Genomic DNA, 13,838 nt, shown 5'->3' on the forward strand with positions numbered 1-13,838 from the left:
CTAGAGGAAGGCCCTGCTAGAGGCCCTGGCATCGGCAGGCTCCTACAAAGTCAACTAGGGTGACGGATGTCCCTGACGACGACGCAGGTTTTGGAATACTCTCTTCCATCTCTTCATTTCTCAGAGGAAGAAAAGCGAGGGCCAGAGACATGATGTCCAAACCAACAATCTGCAGCTCGGTAAGCGGTGTAGGGAGCAGGCAATCGAGGCTTCTAGTTTGACTAGGATGTCTAAGCACGATGAACAAAAGCACAAAAACATTCGGGTCCACGAGGGGCTTGACCACCAAGGACGGCAGGCTAAGTCTCATGATTGCTGAGTGTGTGCAGAAATAAGAACTTCCCCCCCCCAAGAGAAGGCCCCCAAGGGATGATGGGTAACAGCTGCTTTAGGCAACTTTCTAGTATCTCCTCATCATTGCCTGGCCACCTAAGGCCATTCACTGAGATGGCTGCCCGCAGGCCGGGGCACCCCCCCAACAGCTCAGGGCTGCAAGAGCAACAGAGGATGCACAAAAGCGTACAAATCCAACCTGCACTAGATCCCACTCACAGAACATGCAGGAGCAGCTCAACAGGACAGAGGTTCACTGCGGAATGACAGACTCTTGGCTGTTAAAAGGCAAATTCTCATAAAAATTCATCTGCTTCGAATCAAAAAGGGCCCTCACATCCACCTCTCAACAATCTGCGTCTTGGCAGACTTTGCACCTCAGATTTCACTTCAGGTGGAGACATGGCTTCAAGAGTCAGGTGCCGGGTACAGGCAGCCCCTACCACTGAGATGCTCCCCCCGGGTTCAGATTTTCCTCCATAGTCCACTTCCTGAAGCAGCTGGAAGTAAATCCAAGTCAAATTCAGACACCTGAACAAAGAGGAAAGGATTACAGATTTAAAGAGGAAGTAAAATTCATTTGCCAGGAAAAAAACAGAACGGAACTGGGTTCCTCCTTCTCTCTCAGTGCCCTAGTTTGAAAAACCACTTCATCAAAACAGAAGCCAGAAATGAGGAAACCTAAGACGGATATGAAAACCAATTCACTTTATACACATCCCCAGCTGCAAAGCCAAAACCAAACCCAGGACATGACACAAGCAAGCCCGGTAACGCTTTACTCAACACCACCATCAGCTGGAACATTCTCTAACGAGAGCCTATATTTAAGCAGTAACCATACTCTTGACTTCAGTAAGCTTTACCCTCTCGTAACTCACGGGATTTGACAACAACAGACATCGTATGGCTTCTGCAATGGCCCAAGCAATGCTCCCTCCAAGGTGGGAGCTTGACTAACACAACTCAGGCGTCCTGGTCGTTGATGAGTCTCTCCTTAGCATTAAATGAGTCAGAGATGACGTCAAGGTGCTCTTCGAGAACAAGACAGGCACCCGTGTCCACACAGCATGCCCAACAATGTTTAAATACGGTCAGCTTTCTACAACTGCTGCTAGAGAGCTCACCATCTCTGCCCCTTTCCTCTTTATCTCATTTTCTTCTCAAATGATTTTGTAGAAAATTATGAAGTTTTGAGAGCTACGCGGAGATAAAAACAGAGAGGGAGGCAAACCATAAGAGACTCTTAACCACAGGAATCAAAGTGAGGGTGGCTGCTGGGGAGGTGAGTGGGGGGCTGAGGTAACAGGGTGACGGGCATTAAGGAGGGCACGTGATGTGATGAGCACTGGGTGTTATATAAGACTGATGAGTGGCGCCTGGGTGGCTCAGTTGGTTAAGCGACTGCCTTCGGCTCAGGTCATGATCCTGGAGTCCCTGGATCAAGTCCCGCATCAGGCTCCCTGCTCGGCAGGGAGTCTGCTTCTCCCTCTGACCCTCCCCCCCCTCATGTACTCTCTCTCTCTCTCATTCTCGCTCTCTCAAATAAATAAATAAATTTAAAAAAAAAAAAAGACTGATGAATCACTGACCTCTACCTCTGAAACTAATAATACACTACATGTTAACTAAATTGAATTTAAATTAAAAAAATAAATGGTAGGATTAAAAAAATAAAATAAAACAAGACTAGGGAGGTCATTTTCATAAGCTCCTCTAGACTGATAATACAATAGAGGAGGAAAGTAAAAAGCAAAAGTTACCAAGCATGATTCTGCAGATTTTACTAACTGGTCATTAAACTGACAGCTGCCAGGGATGGGTGGTGAGGGATGGGTCTTCAGCTGAACCACCGTTGTCAACTCCTGCACCTCACACAGTACTGATGGGTGTTATGTGTTAGATAGGGGAATAAGTGAATGACCAGACTGCATCATTCAGGCAACAATGAGAGTGGAGAGACTTGGAATTTCAGTCCTACCTTTGACCAGGACAAGTTCCATGACAAGATATATGGTCAAGTCACTTAACCAAGCAGGAAATGTTTCATTATCTATTTAAATGAGACTACTGAATGGATGATATCAAATGATACTCCTTAGATCCCATAAATTTTTATTATCTGAAGTCTGGTTGCATCACCACATCACACCTATGAGAATAGCTGCTATTTAAAAAAAAGAACAAGTGTTGGTGAGGTTGTAAAGAAACTGGAACCCCTGTGACTGCTGGTGGGAACATAAAATGGCACAGCCATTGTGGAAAACGATATGGCAGTTCCTCAAAAACTTAAAAACAATTACCATATGATGCAGCAATTCCCCTTCTGAGCATATACCCAGAAGAACTAAAAGCAGTATCTCAAAGACTTATGTACGCTCGTGTTCACAGCAGCACTGTTCACAGTAGCCAAAAGGTAGAGAAATCCAAGTGTCTATGTATGGATGAGTGGATACACAAGACGCGGTACATCCATACAACAGAATATTATCCAGCCCTAAAAAGGAAGAAAATTCTGACCCATGCTACCACACCACAGATGAGTCTTGAGGACATTAAGTGAAAGGAACAAGTCACAAAAGGACAAAAACTATATGATTCTGCTTAAAAGAGATATCAAATTCAGAGACAGAAAGTAGAAGGGTGGGGCTGCCAGGGGCTGGGGGAGAGGAATGGGGCATCTTCATCTAATGGGCACAGAGTTTCAGTTTAAAATGAAATCAGGGGGCACCTGGGTGGCTCAGTCAAGTGTCTGACTCTTGATTTTGGTTCAGGTCATGATCTCAGGGTGGTGACATCGAGCCCCACATCGGGCTCTGTGCTGGGTTTGGAGCCTGCTTCAGATTCTCTCTCTCCCTCCCCCCACCCCACCCCACCCCTGGCTTCCTCTCTCCCTTTGTCTTTAAAAAAAAAAAAAAAAATTAAGTTAAAAAAACATATTTATGTACATAAATTATCCCTCAAAATACTTGATTTTACAATAAAAATATTTTCAGGGCACCTGGGGTGGCTCAGATGGTTAAGCATCTGCCTTCGGCTCAAGTCATGGTCTCCAGGTCCTGGGATCGAGCCCCACGTCAGGCTCCCAGCTCAGCAGGGAGTCTGCTTCTCCCTCTCCCTCTACCTCTCCCCCTGCTTGTGCTCTCTCTGTCTCTCTCTCTCAAATGAATAAATAAAATCTTTAAAAAAAATTTTTTTTTCAGAAGTTCTCCTGACAGCCTCTCATTCTTCATATCAACAAATGTTCAATCACCCACTGGTAAGCAGCTGATTTAGGAGCTCTTCTGTCAGGAACAGGAGACACCCTTTCACTCTCTTGAGAAGCGTCGAAGAAGTTGGGGAACACGGGAATGGCTGCAAAGCTAGGAAGTGGGAAAGCCAGCATGGAGAAGCCAACCTGACTCCCAGGCCGTGTGCTACCACCTTGTTGCCTTTTCTGATCTGTCCCCCTTGCTCTGCAAATGACGAAGCAGAGGCTCAAAAAGGTTAAGTGAATTCCCCAAGATCCCACACCTGTCCAGTAGGCCACGGGCAAGCAGTCAGGTCAACCAGTTATCAGTCTCATGATCTTTCCAATGTATCACAGAAAAATGTGTTTGGGGAGAAAAGGGACCTCTGGGGTCCCACTGGAATCTCTGCGGCAGTCCATCCCCACCATTTTCAACCTTCTCCCCATGAACAACTTCCATTTCATCATTTATTTCATTTATTTTCATTCACCTAATTTTTAATTTCACTTAATTCATTTCTCACTTTACCATTTATTCAACGAGTCCTTGATAAGAACTTAATTTTTCTTAAAAATGTCCTCTGGGCACATGTTCTCCCTTACAGCTACCATTCATTATTCAATCAGCAGATACTTATTAATTGCCTACTAATATGGATGCCAGGAACATGTGTTTCTTCAAGGACTCTTCTAGCAGAGATGAAAGAACTACTAATTCCTATTTACTAAATAGTGGCAGACACCGCCACTGTTTAGAATTATCACAAAGCAACCAAACAAAAATGCCATCAGAACGTAACCAAGGGGGCGCCTAGGTGGCTCAGTTGGTTAGGCCACTGCCTTCGGCTCAGGTCATGATCCCGGAGTCCTGGGATCGAGTCCCACATCAGGCTCCCTGCTCAGAGGGGAGACTGCTTCTCCCTCTGACCCTATCCCCTCTCATGCTGTTTCTCTATCTCTCTCTCTCTCTCTCTCGCTCTCAAATAAATAAATAAAATCTTAAAAAAAAAAAAAAAAAGAATGTAACCAAGGGCCAAAATGCATGGGACCACCAATGAGTTTTCCAGCGGTCAAGAGGAGAAAGAGTTCCACATAAATTCACCGCCAGCTTCCATGCACAGTTCTAAAGGGACCTGGCAATTAGTGAACGTTTACTGAGCACAGTACCAGGGCTTTTCCTCAAGGCAACCTTGAGAAGTATCAGTATCTCAATTACGAACAAGGACGTTAAGGTGCAAAGAATCAAATAACCGGCCCAAGGTCACAAAGCAAAAAATGATCTTTCTGGATTCGAGGCCAGGCCTGTCCAATTTCAAATACTATACGCCCTAAAAATCAGTGATGTCTAAGAAATTAAAAAAAATAATAATAATAATACAGGTAGCATTATAGTACTGATTTGGAACTTAAAGTTAAGAGAGCAGTGGAGATGCAAATACATTATGTATTCATTCAAAAACTTCGGAGCTCCTCTTAGGGACAGAGCCCAGTACTAAAGACGTCACCAGAAGTGGAGACAGAACTACACCTGTTTTATCAGTCCTGCTTTCAAGGGGATTACAATCTAGGAAAGGCAATTCCAAGCTTAGATTCTGGTAAGGGGGATAAGAAATGGATGCAAGCGGATTTCAAATAAAAATACAAACCAGAAACTCTGCGACTTTCCCAACAGGAGCTAGGAATAGTGGTAAGAGACAAGACAGTAAGTGTCAAGGACAGGAGAAGAGAGACTAATGTTGCCCTTGCAGCATGGATAAGATATGGCTAAGTGAATAGACACTGGGAAGGCATCCAGCAGAGAGAAAGTGCACCAAAGGTCTAGAGCAGTGCTACCCAACTGAAATAAAGTGGGAACCACGTAACTTAAATTTTCTAGTAACTATATTTAGAAAGGTAAAAAGAGAGGTGCCTGGGTGGCTCAGCCAGTTAAACGTCTGCCTTCAGCGCAGGTCATGATCCCAGGGTCCCGGGATCGAGCCCCACGTTGCGCTCCCTGCTCAGCGAAGAGCCTGCTTCTCCCTCTGCCCCTCACCCTTCTCATGCTTGCTCTGTCTCTCGCTCTCTCTCTCAATAAAAATTTTTTTTAAAAAGTAAAAAGGTAAAAAGAAACAGGTGAGATTGATTTTAACATCCAAGTTATTATTTTCCCATGTACACAGTTATTCATAAGGTAGTTTACATTAGTTTTTCACTCGAAGTCTTCAGAACCCCGCATGTGTTTTGCACTTCCGGCACCCTTTAGTGGCACTGGCCACATTTCAAGTGCTCAACAGGCACACGTGGTTTGTGGCTACCGATGTGGACATACAGGTCTACAGACAAACCATATAAGATGCTCGGGGGGGGGGGGTAGCAGCTAAACCAACTAAGCAAAAGCAATGACTTCATGAGAAATCCTAAAGAGAGGGCTTAAAGTTCAGCGGAATTTGGACAAAAGTCGGTAATGTTCTAGGACAGAAAACATGAAGTATGAAACACCGATCCAACAAGCTACTGCTCTACCCCCAAGACCTCAGACCCCCCAGGGACGGCAACCCTCTGGATTCCATTTCATCTGCCCGTCCATGTCCCTCGATGGGTCCTGGCCCCCTCAGTCCCTTTCTGAGGGGCCCTCTGACCTGCCTATCTCCATCAGTTCCACAATGATGTCATTACCCATCCGAAGCCCCTTGTCCCCTTCCTTTCCTTGGATAAACAGTGTTTGTCCCCGCTGGCAGTCAATTCTGAGGGTTCCCTCTCTCCACCCCCACTCCTGGACTAGCCCGGCCCCCTGCAGTTTGCCTTCAAGTGTCACTGAATCGTACAGGTGGCCACTAGGCCTTCCAGTTCTCTAACTTGAACCTCTGCTTCTGCCTACATTTTCCTGACGTGTTCTCAATTCTCCATCATCTACACAGAGGCTGTTCCAAACTTGCTGCACTTACCCAAGTAGCTCCTGCCACCCTAAAGCCCGTAACAGTCAGCCTATAATCCTGCCTCCCATATTACTTTAAAAGCACATTCCCTCAACTTCTGTCCAAACCTCAAAATCTTTCTGTCTCTTGACTGGCCCACATGCCCATCTCAGAAGACAGGAGGCTCTCACCTCCCAGGCCACCCACTGGGGGCTCCAGACCTGGATGAGCCCCACGTCCAGCCCACTGCCCCCCCCCCCCAGGGCATCTGCAGCTTAGCCTCTCCACCTCCAACACACCCATCTCCTTCCCACGCTTCCCACTTGCCTTTTTAACCCTGCACCGAGTTAGGTCTTGCCTCTGCCCTGTGCCTTTCTGTCTCTCTCTTTTGCCGCCAAAGATAACTCCTTCAAAATCTCTTTACTTTCTTTTACTTTACTTTTCTCACTTTTCAATTATCTGTACTCTGTCACTATTCCTGACCATGACAAATGGGGCTTCCATCCCCAAATGCTTTTGGAATGCTTTCCGATGATTTCTAAACTCTAAATCCAATGGCCTCTGCTCACTGATTTGCAACCAACACAGAAAAGTCATGAGGAAAAAAAAGTAAAAACTCAGCTACATCTCCACACCCTGAGACACTCACCTGTAACACCCTTCTGCCATCTGTCTATACGGACATCTACACCCAAGTCCTTTTCCATTTTGCAGGCAGTCTTTTTTATTATTTATCTTCCACCCACCTCCTCCCATAGTGCTAACCTCCCTCCTTCCAAGCACTATGAACATACACACAAGACTGCCTTTTAGGATCTTAGAGTCCACAAAAACGAGATCGTATTATACATGGTTCTTGGCCTCTTCATTTCTCGTGGGAACCCTTCCAGGTCAGGAGGGATGGAAATCCAAAGCATGGCCCTGCCGCGCGTTCTACCCAGCTGTTCCCCTGCTGAAAGCACCCACTTACTTTCCAGTTCTTGGTCACTACAAACAATGCTGCAATAAGTATTCTTGTACAAACAGATTACATACAGCTGCTTTTATTTCTATGGGATAAAGTGCCAGGAGAGGAACCCCAGGGTCAAAGGCTATGTGCATTTTAAATTGTAATAGACTCTGCCAGAACTCTTCCGGCAGTGACTATTCCCAGCAGCATTTCTGGAAGACTGCCTTTTCCCAGCATTCCTGCCAGCGGGAGATACTGTCCCTTCTTAAATTCTTACCAGTCTGACAGGCTGATGAACAACGTTTACAAACTCACCCTCACCTCCCCCCTGCTCTGTGGATTATAAGAGGGAAAAAAAAAAATCGCTAGGGCGAACTGAACAAAACTTACTAAGTAAAACTTGAAGAGATAAAGCTCGAAAACTATTTGGCATAATAATTCAAACTAGTCATTTGAAAAACAATGAAAATGACTTAATAAGCATTTACTTGATGCCTGAGTTAAACTTTGTCCTGAGTAATTGAGGAAGGACAATAAATAAGAGATAAGCTCAGCGACCTTAAAGAGTATACACACCAGGGGCGCCTGGGTGGTTCAGTACATTGAGCTTCCGACTCTTAATTTCAGCTCAGGTCATTCTCTCTCTTCCTCTGCCTCTCTACCCCCTCCCCCTGCTCTCAGGAAGCACGCGAGTGCATGTTCTCTCTCTCGCTGGCTCTCTCTCTCACAAAAAAAAAAAGTATACATACCAGCTAGAGAGATGAAACCTACACCCATGAAGGGAGACAAGGGATGAAGAAATAGATTTTCAAGGGCAAAAGTCAATACACATGGAAAATGAATATGAATAGCATGAGATAAATCAAAATACATTTTCTGAACTCTGGCATGTGGAAAAGATCCTGCATTTTTTTTTTTTTTTAAAGATTTTATTTATTTATTTGAGACAGAGAGAATGAGAGAGAGAGAGCACATGAGAGGGGGGAGGGTCAGAGGGAGAAGCAGGCACCCTGCCGAGCAGGGAGCCCGATGCGGGACTCGATCCAGGGACTCCAGGATCATGACCTGAGCCGAAGGCAGTCGCTTAACCAACTGAGCCACCCAGGCGCCCCAAGATCCTGCATTTTTTTGTCCAAGCAAACAGAATAATGATCTGCTCCACCTAAGTTGTTTAAAAAAAAAAAGCCCGCCTAACAGTATCTTAAATGTTTTCTAGCCTCACAGTAATGATTAGAATCCAAGTTTCGATCACGCTTCACACTTTGGAAAGACTGTGAGCCCCGCTCCACCAACCAGGGCTTCAGGCTCTTCTGATGGGAGCTGTCAACAATCCATCACCCATTCTAATGGCGGGATGCGGTGTCACAGATAATTTAAATAGCTGTCAGAGCTGAGCCGCTCTTCAGGATTCCATCTGGCTTGTAAAACACACACATGCTCTCCACCCTGCCCCCTCTCGAGAACGAACCTGGAGGAAGGATATGAAGTCAGACAAACTGGGATCCAGTCCCAGCTGTATGCCTCACAATACCCTCAGCTACAATATGGATTCCCAAAATCCTTTTCACGTCGTGGAGGGGAGCATTCATTTTAAGAGTGATGTGAGAGGACTAGCACAGTGCCTGATGCACAAGGGAGACTCAGTGAGTCAGTAACCCTGCCTTTCCCCTCTTCCCTGGATCCCTGCAACCTTTCGCAGCATCATGTCATTTCCAAAGTGCAGTTCTTTAAAGCAAAATTTCAAAGCAAAAGAGACAAGACCCTATGCCAGACTCTGAATGTGGGGATTTATAGAACGACAATCACGTAACAGGCAGAGAGGCGGTTTATACTCGCCAGATCACCTGCAGGGGGCGCACCTTCTGTGACACAGGTGATCTAACTAGCTGCTGCGTCCAAGCCCCACCTGCACTGCAGGTGCCACGAGCACCCTCTCATTAGGGCTGAGAAAGCCGGGGGACTCCAGCCCAGCAAGGGGTGAAGAGCAAGAAAGGAGGGAGGAAACTCAGGAACCACAGCCTGATGCCCACACTTACCTGGGAGGAGACGGGGGGCAAGTCATTTCTCTCACCTGTCCTCTAAAGTGAATCTGGAATGACTAAAGTCTCTCCTGGTATTTTAAAAGATTTGAATAGTTCAGGGGCTCCGAATGGTGCAGAGTAAGATTTTAAGGTGGGGTGGGTAGATATGTCTTTCTGTGATAGCATCACAAATTGTCCTGTGGCTAATTCTATGAAATATCATCATGTATGACAGAATCATGAAAGGGTTTAGTTGGTGGGTTTGCTTTTGCTTTTAACAACCCCACCTACCCACTCAGCATAGAGGTAGAAAAAATAGGGTTTTTTGCAAAACTACATTCAGTCAAAAGCTCAAGAGGAGGATAAAACAAAGTATGTAAGGATTGTCTTTCTCTTTGTACTCTGTGAACCCCATTTTTTTCTCAGTAAACTCTAACAGCAAAAAAAAAAAAAAAATGATGAGAACTGTGGAGAGATATACAGTATAAAATGGAACAGAACAATGGAGGGAGGGGGTAGAGGGAATCAGAACTTTGTCATAAAAGGTTTGTAATAAACTGGCCAGAACGGAAGATATTCTCTTTGAATTTGAGCTCTACTCAAACACTACATTTTATTAACCACTCCTTTTTTTTCTTTCTATAAGAGAATTCAGCACAGTATCAGCTTTGATATATTTATAATACTTCTCTTGGAGAAAGTCCAGAGTCTACATTTGGTTTTAAAAGAAGGCTCTTCCTGCATAGAAGCTATCTCAAAAAGCCAAAACACACATTCAGAAAAGCTGAGCCTCTTAACATTTCTCAAGCAGACAGTAGCTATGCACCATTTGGTACCCACCAGAATCCCTCCAAAAGTATCAAAAGGCTGCCAACTTCTCTATGCATTTATAAGAATAATCCTGAAGAAGTGTGTGTTTGCAGAATTCCATTTTGACTGGTATGCCCATCAAAAGTTTACTGTCTCCCCATGGAGAGTTCACTGGTTTTAGTGACTTGGACAAATATTAAAATAGCTGTAATTAAATGGATTTCTGAGAGCCAGATAAGGTATAAAAACTTAAGACAATCCCAGAGGAACTAAAACTATGCTTAGTGCATGTTTATATACTAGTCACAAGGTCACTGTCAGACACACACCTGAGGAGAAAAACAGATCAATATGACTGAAGGAAGTATGCCCCGGGACAAGCCATTCACAGTTCAGTACTAACAGTGGCTCAAGTAACTGTGCTGTTCAAAATCAGTATTTCATACCCAATTATCTTAATATAAGAAAAATCTGAGAAGCCACACAATCTCAATTCAGTTCATTTGAATGAAGGGAGATAGGAAGACAGCAGCATGAGGTCAAGTCCAAGGGAGAGAGCTTCTAATTCAAAAGATCAAGCACAGACTAAATAGTTACCAGTCCCAAAGTTTCCTAACTAAGGTCAATTCCAGGACAGCTTCCCTGCCCCTTAAAATGACAATTATGTTTTACAAATTGAGTGGCTACCTAACGTATTTAAGGAGTCATTTTTTAACATCACTCTGTGCCATAGAGTGCTCACCCAACGTTAATAAGGCCTGAAGAGAACTGCTCTTTCATTTTTTTTTTTTTTAATCTACTTCCCAGGCTTAAGAAGAGGAGGAGCCTATTAATTTATGTATATACATAGCAATAGCTCCCAGGTCTCCCCAAGGCCCTCACCTCCAGGGAAACCAACCAGAACAAAACTGGTGACCTACAATTCAAAGGGTAGGTCTGTAACGTTTTAAAAGACCTGCTGTAGGGGCGCCTGGGTGGCTCAGTCGTTAAGCGTCTGCCTTCAGCTCAGGTCATGATCCCAAAGTCTCTAGGATCGAGCCCCGCATCGGGCTCCCTGCTCAGCGGGGAAGGGAGCCCGCTTCTCCCTCTGCCTCTGCAGCTCCCCCTGCTTGTGCACGTTCTCTCTCTGTGTGTCAAATAAATAAAATCTTAAAAAAAATAAAGGCAAGCATCCTACAACATCTATCTTCCTCAACAACCCACTTAAAAAAATAAATAAAAATAAAAGACCTGTTGTAATAACACAATTATAAAACTTTAAAGATGGTGCATGCCACGAGTATATGGCACAGGCTGATACAAACTGTAGGCATTACCACCACATATATTCTCCGTCACTTAGCATGAACATTAGCGCCTGGGTCTTTCAAGTGCAGAGAGCGGGCAAGGCAGCAGTGGTTTCCACATAGTTAAGGACAAGCAAACATCAGTGACTGTCTGTTAGCTTCCAGGAGCCTCAGGTACTGCACTCACTATAGGAGCGAGGGGGAATTCCTAGGGACCTCAGCAAGGCCCACTGCCCCCAAGGACCCATCACCACCCATCTGCTGGCTGATGCCTAAAACCCACCCTCAGAGCTGCAGTCTTCTCTTCAGTCCTGCCAAGCTTTTTCAGAAAATATTTTGCTACTTTCTACCCACGTCTCCCCCCTCCCATTTTTTTTTTTTTAAAGATTTTATTTATTTATTTAACAGAGAGAGACACAGCGAGAGAGGGAACACAAGCAGGGGGAGTGGGAGAGGGAGAAGCAGGCCTCCTGCCGAGCAGGGAGCCCGATGCAGGGCTTGATCCCAGGACCCCGGGATCATGACCCGAGCCGAAGGCAGACGCTTAAACAGTAAGATACCTAGGAATCAACCTAACCAAAGAGGTGAAAGACCTGTATGCTGACAACTATACAACACTGATGGAAGTGTAGATGACACAAATGGAAAGATATTCCATGCTCATGGAGTAGAAGGTCAGATATTGTTAAAACGTCCATACTACCCATAGCAAGTAGCAATCCCCATCAAAATACCAACAGTATTTTTCACCAACCTAGAACAATTCTAAAGTAAGTATAGATCCACAAAAGACCCCAGATATCCAAAGTAATCTTGAAAAAGAAAAAGCTGGAGGCATCACAATTCCAGACTTCAAGTTGTATTACAAAACTGTACTGATCTGGGGCACCTGTGTGGCTCAGTCAGTTAAGCGCCTGCCTTCGGCTCAGGTCATGATCTCAGGGTCCTGGGATCAAGCCCCACGTCAGGCTCTCTGCTCAGCGGGGAGTCTGCTTCTCCCTCTCCCTCTGCCACTCCCTACCCCCCTTGGTCCATCTCTCTCTCTCAAGAAATAAAACCTTAAAAAAAAAAAAAAAAAACAGCTGTACTGATTAAAACAGTATGGTACTGGCACAAAAACAGACACAGATCAATGGAACAGAATAGAAAACCCAGAAATAAACCCACAATTATATGGTCAATTAATCTTTGACAAAGCAGGAAAGAATATCCAATGGGAAAAAGAATGTCTCTTCAAGAAATGGTATTGGGAAAACTGGACAGCAACATGAAAAGAATGAAACTGGGCCACTTTATTACACCATACACAAAAAATAAATTCAAAATGGATTAAAGACCTAAATGTGAGACCTGAAACCATAAAAATCCTAAAAAATTAATTTATTTGACATCAGCCATAGCAACTTTTTTCTAGACAGGTCCCCTGAGGCAAGGGAAACGAAAGCAAAAATAAACTGTTCAGACCACGTCAAGATAAAAAGCTGCTGCATAGTGAAGGAAAACAACAAAACTAAAAGGCAACTTATGGAATGGGAGAAGATATTTGCAAATGATGTATTCGATAAAGGGTTAGTAACCAAAATATATAAAGAACTTATAAAACTCAACACCCGAAAAATAATTCAATTTAAAAATGGGCAGAAGACACAGTCTTTCCTCCAGAGACATATAGACATGTGAAAAGATGCTCATCATCACTTATCAAGGAAATGAAAATTAAAACCATAATGAGATATCACCACATAACTTTCAGTGGCTAAAATCAACAACACGAGAAACAACAATTATTGCTGAGGATGTGGAGAAAAAGGAACCCTCTTGCAAACTGGTGCAGCTACTCTGGAAAACAGTGTGGAGGTTCCCCAAAAAGTGAAAAATAGAACTACCCTACAATCCAACAATTGCACTACTGGGTATTTACCCAAAGAATACAAAAACACTAAATCAAAGGGATACATGCACCCCTATGTTTATAGCAGCATCATTTACAACAGCTAAGATATGGAAGCAGCCCAAGTGTCCATCAACTGATGAATGGATCAAGATGATGTGGTATAGATATACAATGGGGTAGTATTCAGCCATAAAAAAGAATGAAATCTTTCCATTTGCAACGACATGGATGGAGTTAGAAAGTATCATGCTAAGAGAAATAAGTCAGTCAGGGAAAGACAAATACCATATGATTTCACTCCTATGTAGAATTTAAGAAATAACCAAAAGGGAAAAAAAAGAGAGAGAGACAAACCAAAACAGATTCCTAACTACAGAGATCAAACTGATGGTTACAAGGGGAAGTGGGTGGGGGAGATGGTG

This window comes from Neomonachus schauinslandi, chromosome 8, assembly GCF_002201575.2.
Source record: "Neomonachus schauinslandi chromosome 8, ASM220157v2, whole genome shotgun sequence".
Classification (NCBI taxonomy): Eukaryota; Metazoa; Chordata; class Mammalia; order Carnivora; family Phocidae; genus Neomonachus; species Neomonachus schauinslandi.